Source organism: Ambystoma mexicanum, chromosome 4q (assembly GCF_040938575.1).
Source record: "Ambystoma mexicanum isolate Mex_15411 chromosome 4q, UKY_AmexF1_1, whole genome shotgun sequence".
Taxonomy (NCBI): domain Eukaryota; kingdom Metazoa; phylum Chordata; class Amphibia; order Caudata; family Ambystomatidae; genus Ambystoma; species Ambystoma mexicanum.
The window spans coordinates 514,525,402-514,541,130 of NC_090928.1; the positions used below are offsets into that span (position 1 = coordinate 514,525,402).

General features: G+C 45.7%; 1 protein-coding gene across 2 annotated transcripts in view; it reads right to left on the reverse strand.

The window, feature by feature from the left end:
• KIZ (kizuna centrosomal protein) overlaps positions 1-15,729 on the reverse strand; it is a 2,038,369-nt gene that overhangs the window by 1,546,427 nt on the left and 476,213 nt on the right. The window lies entirely within an intron of this gene.

Consider the following 15,729-nt stretch of genomic DNA (forward strand, 5'->3'; position numbering starts at 1 on the left):
ACGGAAAAACTCGTGCCGTAGTTCTATTTTCTTCGTCGAAGGTTGTACCTGGTGGTACCCTAGATTGTTTGGTCCGAAAATAAGGTGTCGTCACTTCCTGAGGGAAGCGACGTATCGGAGGCGACGGAAGTCGCAGAGCTTGAAACAGTATTTTCCGGAAGTGATTTTTCAAAAGAGTGCAGAGACGAAATGGACTGTTCCCCAAGCTCCACGGGCTCAGAGAAATTCTCCGACGCACTCACAGCGCTGTTTGCTACTCCAAGATCAGGGACTGTAGCATCAGCGAGGGGTTCTGCTTCTTCTGTAACGTGTGGCGTCGGGTGAGGAAGTTTCTTGACATGCGTCGCGTGGATCCAGTGTTTCTTTCCAGCCACCCGCACTGCTGTCCGAGTGACCAACAGCACCTGGTAGGGTCCCTTCCAACGAGGAGCGAGACAGGAAGACCTTTTGTAGGCCTTCACTAGGACCCAACTTCCAGGCTGTATATCGTGTCCTGGGCCCGTGAACCGTACAGGTAAAGCTGAAAACACCTGGTGATAAATGAAATACAGGTTTTTAGTTAACTGGTTACAGTAGTCGGAGAGAAGTACATTTTCTACATCGCGCAGCTTTTAGGCAAACCCCAAATATTAGCAGGTCTCCCCATTACCACCTCAAAGGGAGAGAGCCCAGTCTTAGTTTGAGGGGTTGTCCGCATTGAAAGTAACACGATCGGTAAGGCGTCCAGCCATTTTAGTTTGGTGCCGGCACACGTCTTAGCGAGCTTGTTTTTTATGATACCAATGTGTCTTTCCACTAATCCGGCGCTCTGAGCATGTCTGGCCGAATGGAATCGTTTGTCAATTTGCAATGCCGTACATATCTGTAGAATTACAGCAGCGATAAAATGAGGACCATTATCCGACCAGATAACTCTCGGCAAACCAAACCGTAGGAATAATTCCTTTAACATGGTCTTTGCAGTGGTCATGGCTGTAGCGTCTTTAACAGGGAAAGCCTCGACCCACTTACTAAAGGTGCAAATGACCACATGGACATATTTTAGATTGTTACATCGCTCCATTTCAATAAAGTCAAAGTAAATCACATCAAACGGGACAGAAGGAGGCCCAAAGCTACCTCTTGGAGTTGCTGTCCCCTTTCCCACATTGTGTTGTAGGCAAATCATGCAATTTTGGACATAATGCTGGGCAATTTTTTGAAATCTTATCATTTACCCAGACTTTCTCGAACATTCTCGTGATCTGTTGAGCGCACACATGTGTGGGACCGTGTGCCATGGTAACCATCATTACTATATAGGCATTAGGAAGCAACCATTTCCCTTCAACCATGTCCACCCAACACCCATCATCATCGAGTTTCCCCAAGCCCTCAGCCCACCTCTTGGTTTCTTCTAATGTGGCATCGGCTTGGATATCCCGTACAGACCCAACACCCTCATCCATTGCATAGGCATCTACAGTCTCCCTTGAAACATACATCTCCGTGAAGAGATCAGAGGCAGTTTGTCTAGCTATTTGATCAGCGAAAGCATTCCCTTTCCCTACATCATCTATAATCTTGCGATGTGCTGCGCACTAAATGATTGCTAACTGACTAAGGAGCGCAAGCGCTGAAAGCAATTGTACTATCAGGGAGCCATGTTGGATCTTGGTGCCATGCGAAGTTAAAAACCCTCTCTCTGACCAAAGTCTCCCAAAGTTGTGAGCCACCCCAAAGGCATACTGGCTATCAGTATATATGTTTACTGTTAGCCCTTCGGAAAGCTCACAAGCTCGAGTCAATGCTATAATCTCTGCGGCCTGGGCAGAGTTATGCGTAATTCTCTTGGTCTCCAGAACCGTACTTAATGTAGTGACTGCATAAGCAGCTGTGGATGTACCATCCAGTAGTTTGAAGCAGGAGCCATCACAAAACAGCTCCCCTTGTGGGTTATCCAAAGGAGTGTCCCTCAAATCAACTCTGCCTTTTGTATCTTGTTCAGTAGTATACAGGCAGTCATGTGACTCTTCGTCACCGCAAACAGTATTTTGCGGGAAAGGTAGGAGCTCAGCCGGATTAAGAACGCAGCACCTCCTAATTTGAATGTGGGGAGCAAACAAGATTAATTCATATCTTGTCAGTCGTGCGGAAGTGAGGTGTTGCGTTTGGGTTTTGTTCAATAGAATATCTACAGAGTGAGGCACCATCAGGGTTAAATCATGGCCTAGGACCATTCCCTCACTCTGTTTTACAGACGCAGCAGCAGCAGCGACAGCGCGCATACATCTTGGCAAAGCGCATGCAACAGGATCAAGGGCGGAAGAGTAGTAACCGCATGGCCTATTCTTCCCTCCATGTTCCTGCGTTAATACAGCCAAAGCACATCCATCACATTCATGCACAAACAACACAAAGGCCTTCTCATAGTTCGGTGTGCCAAAAACTGGCGCCGAACATAATGCAGTCTTGAGCAACTCTAATGAATGTTGATGCTCCGTATTCCATGGCAATGGCGAAGAAATACCCTTCTTCGTCAAGGCCAACATTGGTTTTATCACTAGTGAGATGTTTGGGATCCATAACCTACAGTAAGAAGCCATACCTATCAAGGCTTTAACTTCCTTTTGTGTATTTGGGACAGACATGCCAGAAATGTGTTTTATTCTTTCAGGTGTCAATCTTCTTCCCTCCTTTGACAGGAGATAGCCTAAATAGGCGACCTCCTGGCAACAATATTGAAACTTTTTAAGCGAAGCTTTGTGACCATGCTTAGCTAGATGGATGAGCAACAACACAGTGCCCTCTTTACAAGAGCTCTCAGAGTCAGCGGCTAAAAGCAAATCATCAACATATTGAAGCAACGTGCAAGTAGGGGGCAATCCAAGGGTATCAAGCTGCTCTTTCAAAGCCCTACTATAAATACTAGGACTCTCAGTATAACCTTGAGGTGCACGAGTAAATGTGAATGAGCGTCCCCCTAAGGTGAACCCGAACAAGTATCTACTATCCTCATGTATAGGAATACTGAAGAAAGCATTCTTTAGGTCCACAACACTGAAGTGAGTAGCCGTAGCTGGAATCATGGTTAATATTGTCGTCACATCAGGCACAATTGGAAATTGCGGAGCAACGACTTTATTAATGGCACGTAAATCAATTATAAAACGAAATGGAATTGCATTATCACCTTTTTTGTACACGGGTAAAATCGGACTATTGCACAAACTTCCTGCAATCTCCTCAATCACCCCACGATCCACAAAATCGGAAACAATGCTCTTCAAAGCTTGCTCACCTTCAACTGAGATCTTATACTGTGGAATACGGGGCAGCTTAATTCCATGTTTCAAAACTATTTTAACAGGCTCAATCTGCAAAACACCGACATCATTGTCATCAACTGCCCACAAACACTCTGGTACATTACTGAATTCTGGCGGCAAAGGTCTAGTCAAGGATTGCGAAACAGAACATTGCTGTGGTGAAATCGTCAAATGCACTCCATCAGAAGAACAATGAATTACCGCATTTAATTCCTTCAACAGATTCAACCCCAGCAAATTCTCTCCACAATTCGAAGTCAAGAGAAATGGACAGTGGTCCGTAAAGGGACCCAAAGAAATAGGTACTGGTGAAGAAACAAACAACTGGTGTGCCAGAAAACCCTACAGAAACATTGGTTTGCCCTGACAGTGGAATGTTTGGAACCCGAGAATGATCAATGGAGCACTTCTGTGCTCCAGTGTCTATCAAAAATTGATGTTTCCTATTTCCCACTACCATTTCAACGTAGGGACCTTTCTGATTGACGGGAATAGGTGTAGATTCCAAACCCTGCTTCGGGCAATCCTAACGAAACAAAATATCATCAAAAGGAAGCTCTTCAGATAGATATGCAGCAGAAGGATGATCAAATATGTTTCTAGTATCCACACTCGAAGTCTGATTATCCTGTGAAAAAGGTTGTTGGGGATCCTGCGAAAACTCGCCTCTACCAGGGCCCCCTACACCCAGGCGACCTCTGGATCGTCTACCCATATTTCCAAATGTGTTATTCGACCTCTGTCGAAGGACGGGGCATTGTGCACGCCAATGACCCTCCTGGCGACAATAGGCACACTGGTTAATATTCACAGGACCCAAGGGCACATTCCCTTGTGGAACATACTGACCTCTAATCTGCGAACTACCCCCTCTGGGGCCTCTAACAATTTGCTGTAACAATACTTTAATCTTCAAATCACCTTTTCTCTTCTCGACTCTATCTTTTTCATTATTGACACGGTTCTTGTAGTCCTGAGCCATGTGCAGTACTTCTGATTGGGATTTCGACCTGCCAAGCGCTCTCAGAAGACATAATTTGTGACTGGATGTCAGGCTGCAATCCACGTACAAATTTGTCCACAAATAATATTTTCCCAGACTCTGTGCCTAAGTCTTGTCCACTGAAATCCAAGAATACCTGTTCGAACCGATTAAAGAACTCGGTAGCACCCTCAGATTTTCCTTGGACACAGGCCGTAAGCTTGTCCCAAATAATTCTCTTTTCGGGGATTATAGTTTTCAGTTTTGCAATGATTCTGTCAGGCAAAGTTAGTACCACCTGAGGTGGTCTCTCACCAGCTGGCCTTTCCCCATCAAGCCTAACTATGTTAGCCCATGTATCTCCCAACCCTGGTACATCGTCTATAGTTCTAACTTGTTTCCACAAATCTACAGGCAGGAGTACAGGGAATAGCAAATCAATGTCGCCTAGGGTAAACACTGAGGACTGCAAAACAGACTCTATCTCTTTATAGAACCCTGTCGGATTTTTCCTAATGTCAGGAATAGTTTGTCTAATAGTATTCACTTCCCGTCGTGAAAACGGGACGTGAACAAACTGCGATACATAATGTGCAGGAATGTCCACAGCAGGTGTACCTGCTGCAGCATTAGCAGGAATCTCAACCTTTGGGACAAATGTCGGAGGAACCTCTCTCATAGGCAACTGAGATGTAGGCAACTCCGAACGCTTACTAAGCAACAGAGCTAAGTCGAGCGCTAAAGCAGTTGAAGAAGTGTCAAGTGAAAAAGCTCTCTTATAAATGCTCAATAACTCTGTGGGACAACTACCCTTTCTCTTTAAACATTCATCCTGCAGGTACTCTACCATTACCTGTATCACTTTCCTCTGCATTTCTAGCGTATATTGACTGTATGTGTCATATACCTCAACTGGAGTTATCAATATGTCTGAAATCCATCTAATCGCATCTTTTGTACAAATTCGCGCCTCCTCAGATGTCGATTTACGACACAGAAGAAATTGTTTCTGTACATACATACTTTCTTCTTCGTCATCCTCATTCCATAACCTTTCCAACTCCTTTCTATACTCAAATATCCTCTCAACATGCTCATGTACCTTCTCCACAGTGTCTCTTGAAAATGCTAAAGTATTCAGGTCCCTCAACCCTTGTGGGAGGTCTGCATTATTTAATTTACCCCACATTACACATAAATGAATCCCTAAACCTTCAATGAAAACATTTTTCTCAGGAAAATTATCCATATTAGAAAGTGTGGCAAGAACATTAGCTCGATCATCTCTCTCCATACAATGCTTAGCCCATGCAAACAAATCCGGTTTCTTTTCTGTAGGAACAGTATTACGAGTAACAATCCTCGACCCCGCAACCTGATCAACTACAAGCGGTACAGAACTACTTGGGAGTGAGGGTGCAGGCAAATTCAATGGAGGTACTATTACTGGTGCAATGGGAAGAGGCAGAGGAGCAGGTGGAGGAACAACAACCGGAGGAATAGGAACAACAGGTTGAGAAGGAAGAGCAGGAATAACAGCAGGAAGAGGTACAGCAGGAGGAAGAGGAACATACGAAGGTGGTGCAGAGGCACCAGGCCTTCGTTCATTTAACAATTTGTCGATAAACTCATCAGAAACATGAAGATCTTTAGAAGGATAGATTTTCTGAATACCGAGTGAGAAAGCCCTGTCCATATTCCTAACCGACTCAGACTGTTTGTCCTGATCATATAACAACGCCTTTTCAGCATTTGTTTTATGACGGCGCACATGTTTTTTCCCTACTTTTAAGCTGCTGCAACGCTTCTCTTTTCCAATTTTGCAAAACATCAAATGCTGCAGGTCTGGCCTTCTTTTTTAACAAGACTGACTCTAAATATTCAATAGGAGGGATCTCAAAACTACCATTGACTGGCCACTGAAGTTCGGAGGCATGTCTGGTTTGTCTGTGCCAAATTTTATTAAATACTACACTTCCAATGCCATGCTTACAGTACATAGTACATGCCGGTGACCCCTCCTGTGGTGCCGGATGGCTAAATTCCAAAGATTGTCTATCGCTGCGGAATAATGCCCTAAAGCAGCTAGACAATTTCCCAGGCATTTCTGAAATACTCGGTGTTACCTGGTCAATAATTGTGTCTGCAGATACAATGCGCCAAATTCAAATTGTCAGGGTTAAATTAAGAGTCGGGTAACGACTCACCTGACCAAACCTAAGGAGGACCGATCGGTTTACAAAGGACTTACCTAACGAATTTTACCTTGTGTATGGTGATTTCGGCAAATCTGCCCGCCTCAAAAAATTGACCCTCGTCAAGATGCCGTCTCAGACCACACGGCTATCGTCCAGGGAACGGATCGTGCAGCGCTGTTGAGGTGTCGCGTCTCGTTCAGTCGGGCCCGTTATGTCACACCATCCGATCCCGGTCCGATAGCGTGCGTCAACCTTCAATAATCCGGCATCAATCTTGAGGGTCCCTATTCCGGGCGCCAACTGTGAAAACAAGGAAATGATATGAGGCAGGGTAACCAAAAAGGAAACACACCAAACACAGGTTACAAAGGAACATACAAAGTACTTTATTTTATACTGAATCCAGTTACAAAAGAACAGAACAAAATTCAGATAGCTATCGACCCTCAGTACAACACAGCGAACTCCAGCGTGGTTCGGTGTGCTCAGTGAGTGCAAATATTCATTGAAACAGTCAGGCTTTTATACATTTCTCCAGTCTGTTTTGTCCAGCCTTTCTGCAGGTTAACCATTCCATAAATAAGTTACTGCTCTAGGGTCCCTTGCCAGGTCAAATCTAGTTCATTTTAGGTTTATACATTAACAAGAATAAATGGTAATATTGTATGCTCTAGGCCTAACATTACAATGCGGGACTTAGTTTATACAATGTAGTTAAGCGGGTGTTCTCATTCAATTATAGATCAGTTTCGGTGATACAGGTAATCCATTGCACACAGGTCAGCAGAAGGACAAGGTCTCAGCTCATGACCCTAACAAGTGGCCTGCAGTCAAGTTATACATTAGCTGTACAGAGGTCATGACAATCGAGTTCTGTTCTGAATAACATAGGCTACCATTTTAGCTCACATGGTGACTTTATAGAGCAAGAAAACCTAAAATGGCGGCTTGACCCAAAATGACAGTTTACATGGTTTCTAAGGTCAGGACCTTGCAATGCAAGTTTATTCACATGTAGTTTATAAGCAGCTTGTTAGCAGCTTGGCGTAGGCCAATATACATATATTCATAGCAATAGGAGGCACGATATAATTTCTAGTTTGACAGTAATACCAACACTGTGAATACAAAACAGGTCAGGCCCAAGTATGATTGAAAGTGTACTGAACAACCCTCCCCCTGTAAGCACTGAAATGCATGAAAATAATTTGAGGTGCCCTGTCCTCATGCCATACCCTATGTCTCCTACAGGCACGCAGGCATCGTCCGAGTGCAATGTGTATGACGAAGAGGCAGGCCCATCCCAACGTCTGCCCAAAATGCGCCTCCACCAGCACTACCACCCTGCGAAGGGCCCGGCAGGACACACCAAGGTGAAGGACCCACCCCAACGCAGCAGTGTCACAACACCTCAGTGCACACAGCCACCAGGGGTTCACCACCTCAGCGCACACACGCCACCAGGGGCTCACCACCTCGGCGCACACAAGCCACATGGCAGCCCCACCAGACAGCCCAGCACCTGAAGCGACAACTGCCCCACAGCACAGCCCAGCCAGCCACAGCAGCCCTACAACACTGTATATACCTGCCAGGCACTGCAGCCCAACAACACTTTATATACCTTCCAGGCACAGCAGCCCGACAAAACCGCGTAGACCTGCCAGGCACAGCAGCCCGACAACACTGCATAGACATACCAGGCACAGCGGCCCTACAACACTGCATAGACCTGCCAGGCACAGAAGCCCGACAACACTGAATAGACATGCCAGGCTTAGCAGCCCTGCACGGGACACAGGACCAGGTCCCGCCAATGCTGTCATGGCATGCCTGGATGTGATGGAAGCATACCAGATGAGGATCGAGGGTATGGCCAGTGAACACAACTGCCAAATTAAGGCCATCAGCAGTGCAATTAAGGGGGGGGGCAAAACCATGGCGCGTGACAATGCACGAAAAACCAAAACCATGTATTGCTACACAGTGGCCCCCAGATGCACTCCTAAGGGGACACCCATCCCTAAATTAATTTGAATAGTTACCAGAACAGTGCCTACCCTGATGTTGGGGATACGTCTTTACTCAAGAGCTTTCATGAATTCAGTGTAGACACAAGTTAATGAAAATGCAAAGACGCAGAATTTTCATATTCGTGATTATTACAAAAGCAAATCACAGAAATAGTCCTTTTCAACATAATAAATCATTAGAACAAAACACAAATTAGGTATCAGCACTTAAAACATGATCAGTGCCACATTCCAATAAGTACATTGAAACATATGTTTAGATACACAGTGTTTACAACATTCACACTGCAGTCCAATAGTTAAGGCATCAAATAGCTCCTATATGCTGGTACAATAGCCGACGCGTCGTGGATAAAAATCCATCTTCAGGGTGTGAGCTATATGTTTGTATCTGGTAAATTTCATGTGTAGAACCCTACAGGATAATAGAGATATAGGTGTTCAATATCTAGTGTTGTAAGTAAGGATTCACATTAACAATACTGGTAAACTACAGGGGACTAACCTCCTCGTTCCTTAAACTGGAACCAGAGACCATGAGACCTGTAGGGATTAATAGATACAGTAAAAAGAATGTCAAAATGACAAAGAAAGCTTCTCAGAGTAAAGCACCGCTCTGGACGGGACTCACTTGGTCGTCAGATAGTGTCCCTGGGATACTTGTTAAGAAGTCAGCAGTCCTCAGAGGAAACCCTGGAATATGAAAAGGATCGGGGACAAAGGCATTAGTCTGAGCCTCTGAAATCAAATGCACAATAATACTGCCGCTCAAAATGTGGAGCGCAGTTCTAGAATAACACTAGTCACCAGAGTAAGCCGATCTTAAATGCAGAGCCCAAGGCAACCGAGGTATATCAGATTTAACCTACATAGCTATGGACAGGTGTCCCAATATGTGCCTGGTGTCGAACAGTAAGTAATTCATATGTGGCATCACCATAACAAGCGCTCCATGCGCTACTTCAGAAAGTGAGGGAGCTTCATATCGTAGTTAGAATACACAAACTGAATAATTAGCATCTACTGAAGCTGTGGTCAAACGTGAGCCTGCATGTGGTCACACACCAGCTCGTATGCGACCACAGTCCCAGGCCGCTCAGATGCATGGAGCACCGAGAATCTGTACAGAGAAGTAGTCGTAAAAAGGTAGCAGTACTGCACCTATGGTCTGTCTTACCTCTGTCCTCAGGGGAGACTGTTGGGCCGGCTGCTAGAACGCGAGCCGCACTCGACTAGATCTGGTTATAGCGTTGCCAGGCACTACAACGCCATTGTTGTATGGGCAAAGTCCATAAGCCTGAATTCAAATATGAATATAGGCAAGCCATAAAATTAGGTGGTCGAGAAGCTAACATCATGAAGCATAAGTAAACCACAGGTTATAGCTCCCAAATTTTACAAAAATGTGGAAATATTTTGAGTAAGGCAACCCTTGGTCATGTATCACAAACAGACTTGTGATCCATCCCGCTGTTACTTTGACGGTATAGTGACTATTGAGTATGATCAAACGAAATCCAACAGTCACCTGTTCACGCAAATGTACATCTATATATAGAGAAACTGGGCATGGGGGCACAACCACAGAAAAATATCTGCAGTGTGCCCCCACGTCCAGAAACTCTTATGTGTTTATAATGGGTAAGGGCATGGGGGCAGCCATAGCCCAGCACACAAAGGAGCATACATGCAAACGGGCCATTGTGGGACCCTCAAAAACTCCTGACTCCCCCACTCCCCTAGGGGGCCGGGTGGTCAAGTATTGAGCAAACGAATATGCTCGGTTCCCATCTCTATATCCAGGGGTTAAAAACCATTTATTCTACATGGACCCCATTATCTACCTTAACTAGAGCTGCAAAGGTGACTCTAGTTTAAACAGCAAGTGGATATCCATATAGCTTCGGGAATACCAGATTCACCCTCTGTGGTACAAATAAGCAGAACATACATTGTCAAAGAAGCAAAAATAACTTACAATCTGTTTGAAGGACCAGTTCTCATGCAGGAAGTAGTGTCTCATTGCAGGAGAATCATACTGAGCATATCACAAACTCAATTATGTAAGTCTTTCGGGTTACAGTTCGTATATCTCATAGGGTACACTAAGCAGCAGTTAGTTCGGATTTGTCCAACACAGAGTTTTTCTATGCACAAGTAACTTGCTATACATCCTAGCAATGAACATTTGACCATATAAATGCCCCAACATATCAGTTCTCTTCACTCCATAGTGAGAGGTAGTGTCCCACAGGGACAGTCAACTCCAGTGTGTGGCTCGCATACAAATACAAGCTATACAAGTGTTCTTAGGGTCGACGATACTCAACCCATCCTCAAACAAAGCACATAAGGTATAAATCAGTGTTCTTGCCTCTCGGGCTCAGTGAGGCCAATAGATCCACCCACAGAATTTCTCTTTGCAGTAATTTGCGTTGAATATCTCCCCCCCCCCTGGTATCCATTGCTACTTGTTCAAGGTTCACGCACTTATGCTGTGTGATCGTATGCCGTGATCTCAACTAGATCTGTTTATAGCGTTGCCATAGCAATCGCGCGCACACGTGATTAGAAACCCCAGCACTACGACACCATCATTGTGTGGGCAAAGTCCATAAGTGTGAATTCAAATATGAATATGCGGCAAACCATAAAGTTAGGTGGTCGAGAAACTAACATCATGAAGCATAAGTAACCCACAGGGAACAGCTCCCATATTTTACAAAAATCTGGAAATTGTTTGAATAAGGCAACCCTTAGAACAGACTCATGATCCATCCCGCTGTTACTTTGACGGTATAGCGACTATTGAGTACGATCAAACATAATCCAACAGTCACCTGTTCACGTAAATGTACATCTATATGAAGAGGAGGGGGCACAACCACAGAAAAATAACTGCAGTGTGCCCCCACGTCCAGCAACTCTTATGTGTTCATGATGGGTAAGGGCATGGGGGCAGCCATAGCCTAGCACACAACGGGGCATACGTGTAAACAGGCCATCGTGGGACCCTCAAAAACTCCTGATCCCCCCACTCCCCTAGGGGGCCCGGAGGTCAAGTATTGAGCAAACTAATATGGTCGGGTCCCAGCTCTATATCCAGGGGTTCAAACCAATTTATTCTACATGGACCCCACTAAGGGTAGAGCTGCAAAGGTGGCTCCAGTTTAAACAGCAGGTGGATATCCGTATAGCTTCGGGAATACCAGATTCACCCTCTGTGGAACAAATACGCTGAACATACATTGTCAAAGAAGCAAAAATAACTTACAATCTGTTTGAAGGACCAGTTCTCATGCAGGAAGTAGTGTCTCAATGCAGGAGAATCATACTGAGCATATCACATAAACTCAATTATGTAAGTCTTTTTCGGGTTACAGGAGTCAGTTCATAGATCTCAGAGTGACAATGCACACTAACGTAAGATTGCAGAGGCATGCACTGCGGCCCTCACAGGGTTTGGCCAGCGAGTATGTGAATAATCCGAGGGGCAATCTGCACATGCAGAACAGATGCATGAGGCAAACAATCTCCTCCGTCAGCAGCGGCAGTTGGCTGTATCGGTGCCATCTGCCTCAACCACCCCTACAGGGGTCACCGAGGCGTAGGTCACTGCGTCATTTGCAACGCCGCTCACCTGAAGGTGGTGCACGTGGGAAGCAACAACGTCCATGTTAGATGGACAATGCACTGTTTGCCTGAGGGCCGGGTACATGGACCCATATGCACTGTGTTGGGTGAGGCAGGAATGGGTGCTGGGGAGTTGGTGGGGGAGAGGGGTATGGGTGCTGAGGAGTTGGTGGGGGGGTTAGTTCCACTTTAATTAAAGTCTGTTCAAACATGACATAAAGCAAGGACATTCATGATTGTGTACAAGTGTAATTTATTTTACAAGTGCTCTTCGTGACATATACCCATCCACCACTTTAGAAAAAAATCAAAATCAACGCCTGTCTGGACAACCGACCCTCCCTCACCCCATCCCTGTGTGCAATAGCCCCAGCAACAGGCACATGGTCACTGTCACTCCCATCCCCTGAGTGTTGCCCGTCTGCATCAGGGGATAGTGGCACATTCCTACGGCAGCATATGTTGTGCGGCATGGCACAAGTGAGTACAATTTTTCCAACTTTTTCTGCTGCATACATTTGTGCCCCTCCAGTACGGTCCAGGCACCGGAACCATGCCTTCAACAAACCAAATGTCCTTTCTACACATATGTGGGTCCTACTGTGGGCATTGTTGAGTTTGTGGATTCTGCACAGGGGCCATCAGCAAGGTGACCTGCAGGTATCCTGAATCACCTGCATGGGATGAAATGTGTACATGAGGCCTAGGTCGCTTCAATGGGTGCCCAAGGACTAAGCATCGATACACTATGCACTGTGGTCCTCTTTGTGTGCAACAGGGACATGCAATGTGATTGGCTGATTAGTATACATCCATCATCTTTCATGCCCTGCATCACCTGAGGCTGTCCTGTGACGGATTACAGTTGGCTGCACATGGGATGACTGAAATTGCACCGGTGGAGGATGCACTATGTGAATGGGTTTGTGTGCGACACTCCTGCTCATCAAGTACCGTCATGTAACCACTTGTCCTTTGAATATGGAGTATTCATGTTCTACGGGTTTGCTCTGCAATGTGCGCCATGTCCCTTGTAGCCCACTTTCTACATGCACCACTCCCTGGGTATGATTGGCACAGTGGGGCATAGATTATGTTGTTATTATGCTATTCATAGTGGGGCATACATACCGTCAGGATGAGGCTCTCCTCATGACTGGCTGTTGAGGGCCAGTGGTGATTTGTATTTGGTTTTGACTGTCTCAGTGGATGGTGGAGCTTTAGTTACATGTCACCAGTTTTTGTTTTGTTTCCCATGCATATACATTTGCATTCATGGGTCACTCTCTCAGGGATGTTTATGTTTGGGTTTGATCCTGACCATCTACAGTGGTTCAGAGGATGGTTATTGCATTCGTCTCACTTTGCATTCCTGTGTGGTACCCTGAGTGAGGTTACTCTTGCGTGTCAGGGTGTAAAGTAGCACTGCAACACAGACAAGGTGCATTCTGGTTGCTGTGGTTACATGTATTATGGTGTTTTGAGACATGTTTGGCCATCACCTTATGTGGGTCCAGGTGTGTTGGACGTGTGCAGGTGACCTTGTGTGCCACACGCATATGGAACTGGTGTTGACTGTGGCTCCTAGTGGCATTCAAAGCTTCCTGTGGCTCTGCCACCCCCTACATTTGTTGTACTATGATATGCATTTCAGGCAGGGTTTGTACTCACCCACTACCCATGTGCGTTGGCCTCTGTGCCTTTCCATGTAGGCTGGCAGTGTGCTGTTGTGCAGCACCATGGAGTTTTGGGTGGATCCAGGGGAGCGGGCACAGCAGTGGCCGATGGTCTGATCAAGGTTACAGGTCATCTGCACGTTCAATGAATGGAAATGCTTCTGATTCCTGTAGGCTGCCTCATGGTCCCGGGGGGCAACCAGTGCAATGACGTTGGGCACCTGGGCAATCACATAGAACTGTGCCTTGAGTTCATTCACCTGTGCATGGGTGATGGGTAATGCAATGTGTTTGTTGAGATGGCACAGCAGTGCATCCAGCACCTGGCCCAGGACTGCACTGAATGTGGACCATGCATCATGGAAACTGTGTCCTGGAAGCTGCCCATCACAAGACATTGCAGGACTGACACCATCTTCACGAGTGGGGGCACAGCGGTGCTGATGGCAATCCTGCTACCAATGCCTCCTTGGATTGTGTCCAGCAACTGGGTGATGGTAGCCCTGTCCAGCCTGTACTCGGCTACCAACTGACCCTCAGCCAGGGCCCAGGGTGTTGGCCTGACCCTGGGGATGGCAGCCCGCCTTGCTGGGGCTCCTCCTCCTCCTCACTGCCCCCCCACCCCTGTGCTCTGGGCTGGTTTTCAGGCCTTTGTAGCTCATGGTGCAGCATGTAGAGGTCCATGTCAAGGCTCCAAAAGGAAACATGGTGTTGGGAAGTGTGTTTGGGGCCTGGGCCCCTGTGGCTTGGTTACTCTCACATGTGTTCTTTTACCTCCAGCATTTCGCTGGGTTGATTTTCTGCGATAGTAGTGCCGATAATCTGCTTGTGATAGATCAGTGATAGTGCCTTGTGTTGTCGGTGCGATTACAGCTGGCTGTAATAGCACCCGGCTGTAATAGTGTCCGCTGGATTGCAGTCGTGATCCAGCAGAGCAGTATTGGGAGCGCTAATACCGTTTACGCCCGATTTAAAGGCTACCGCTCAACTCGAGATAAGGCCCTGTAAGAGCTATGCGAACAAAGACATGACTGTGAGAGAGTGTCTCAAGGAAAGTGCTCAGAACCTGATCACTAAACAGAGCACAAGGTCCAGGAATGTTTTGGTAGAGCTACAAGAGCTCATATAGGAGATAACACGAGAATATCCAAGAAGTTTGTCTTAAGAAACGTTTCTTTAAAACAAAGACATTTCTATAAAAAGAATATGAGGAAACAAGAAAAGACCAGGAGAATAGAGACATTTTTTTGGGTTACTTTGAGTTGTTCATATTAGTGGTAGGGTCAGGGAGAGTTGAGTTTGGGCCGAGGACATTTATTTTGGACATACTGATGACAGACGAGCACCTTTAGTTATTTAGATTGGCTGGGTAATCCCTTTAGCGATAGGGAAAGATCGGCCTTTTTCTCATAAATTTGATAAAGGAACCCTTAAAATGTCTTTAACGTGTCCGACTCCTTCGTCCAAACCGCCACACTACCCTAATTGAGAAAGTTGTTAGAGCTTGTGGGTTAGTGTTCCATAATGCATCCTTCATTTTAAATATCAGTTTGCAGTCGAACAAGCAGAATAAAATTACAAAAAATAAAAGAGGATGGTTAGAAGATGGCTGTCGCTTATATTAAGGTGCCGAGAGGTTCCCGTGTGACAGGACTTGGTCGTACATGCGTGCAACTTGCATTTTTAGTATTTCTTTGGAATGCTGTGCATTTGGCTGATGTGTAGAGAACATAATTAAGAATGGCGTGACTTAGTCTACACTTTGCAGACATTAATGAAATTATGGATTTTCCAGAACTCATATGCAGAAAATCTCAATTCTCTTCGGGTTGAAATTAGACTAACCCAGGAATAATACTGCCCCCTTCACATCATCATCAAATCTTTGCAGTGTGTTTC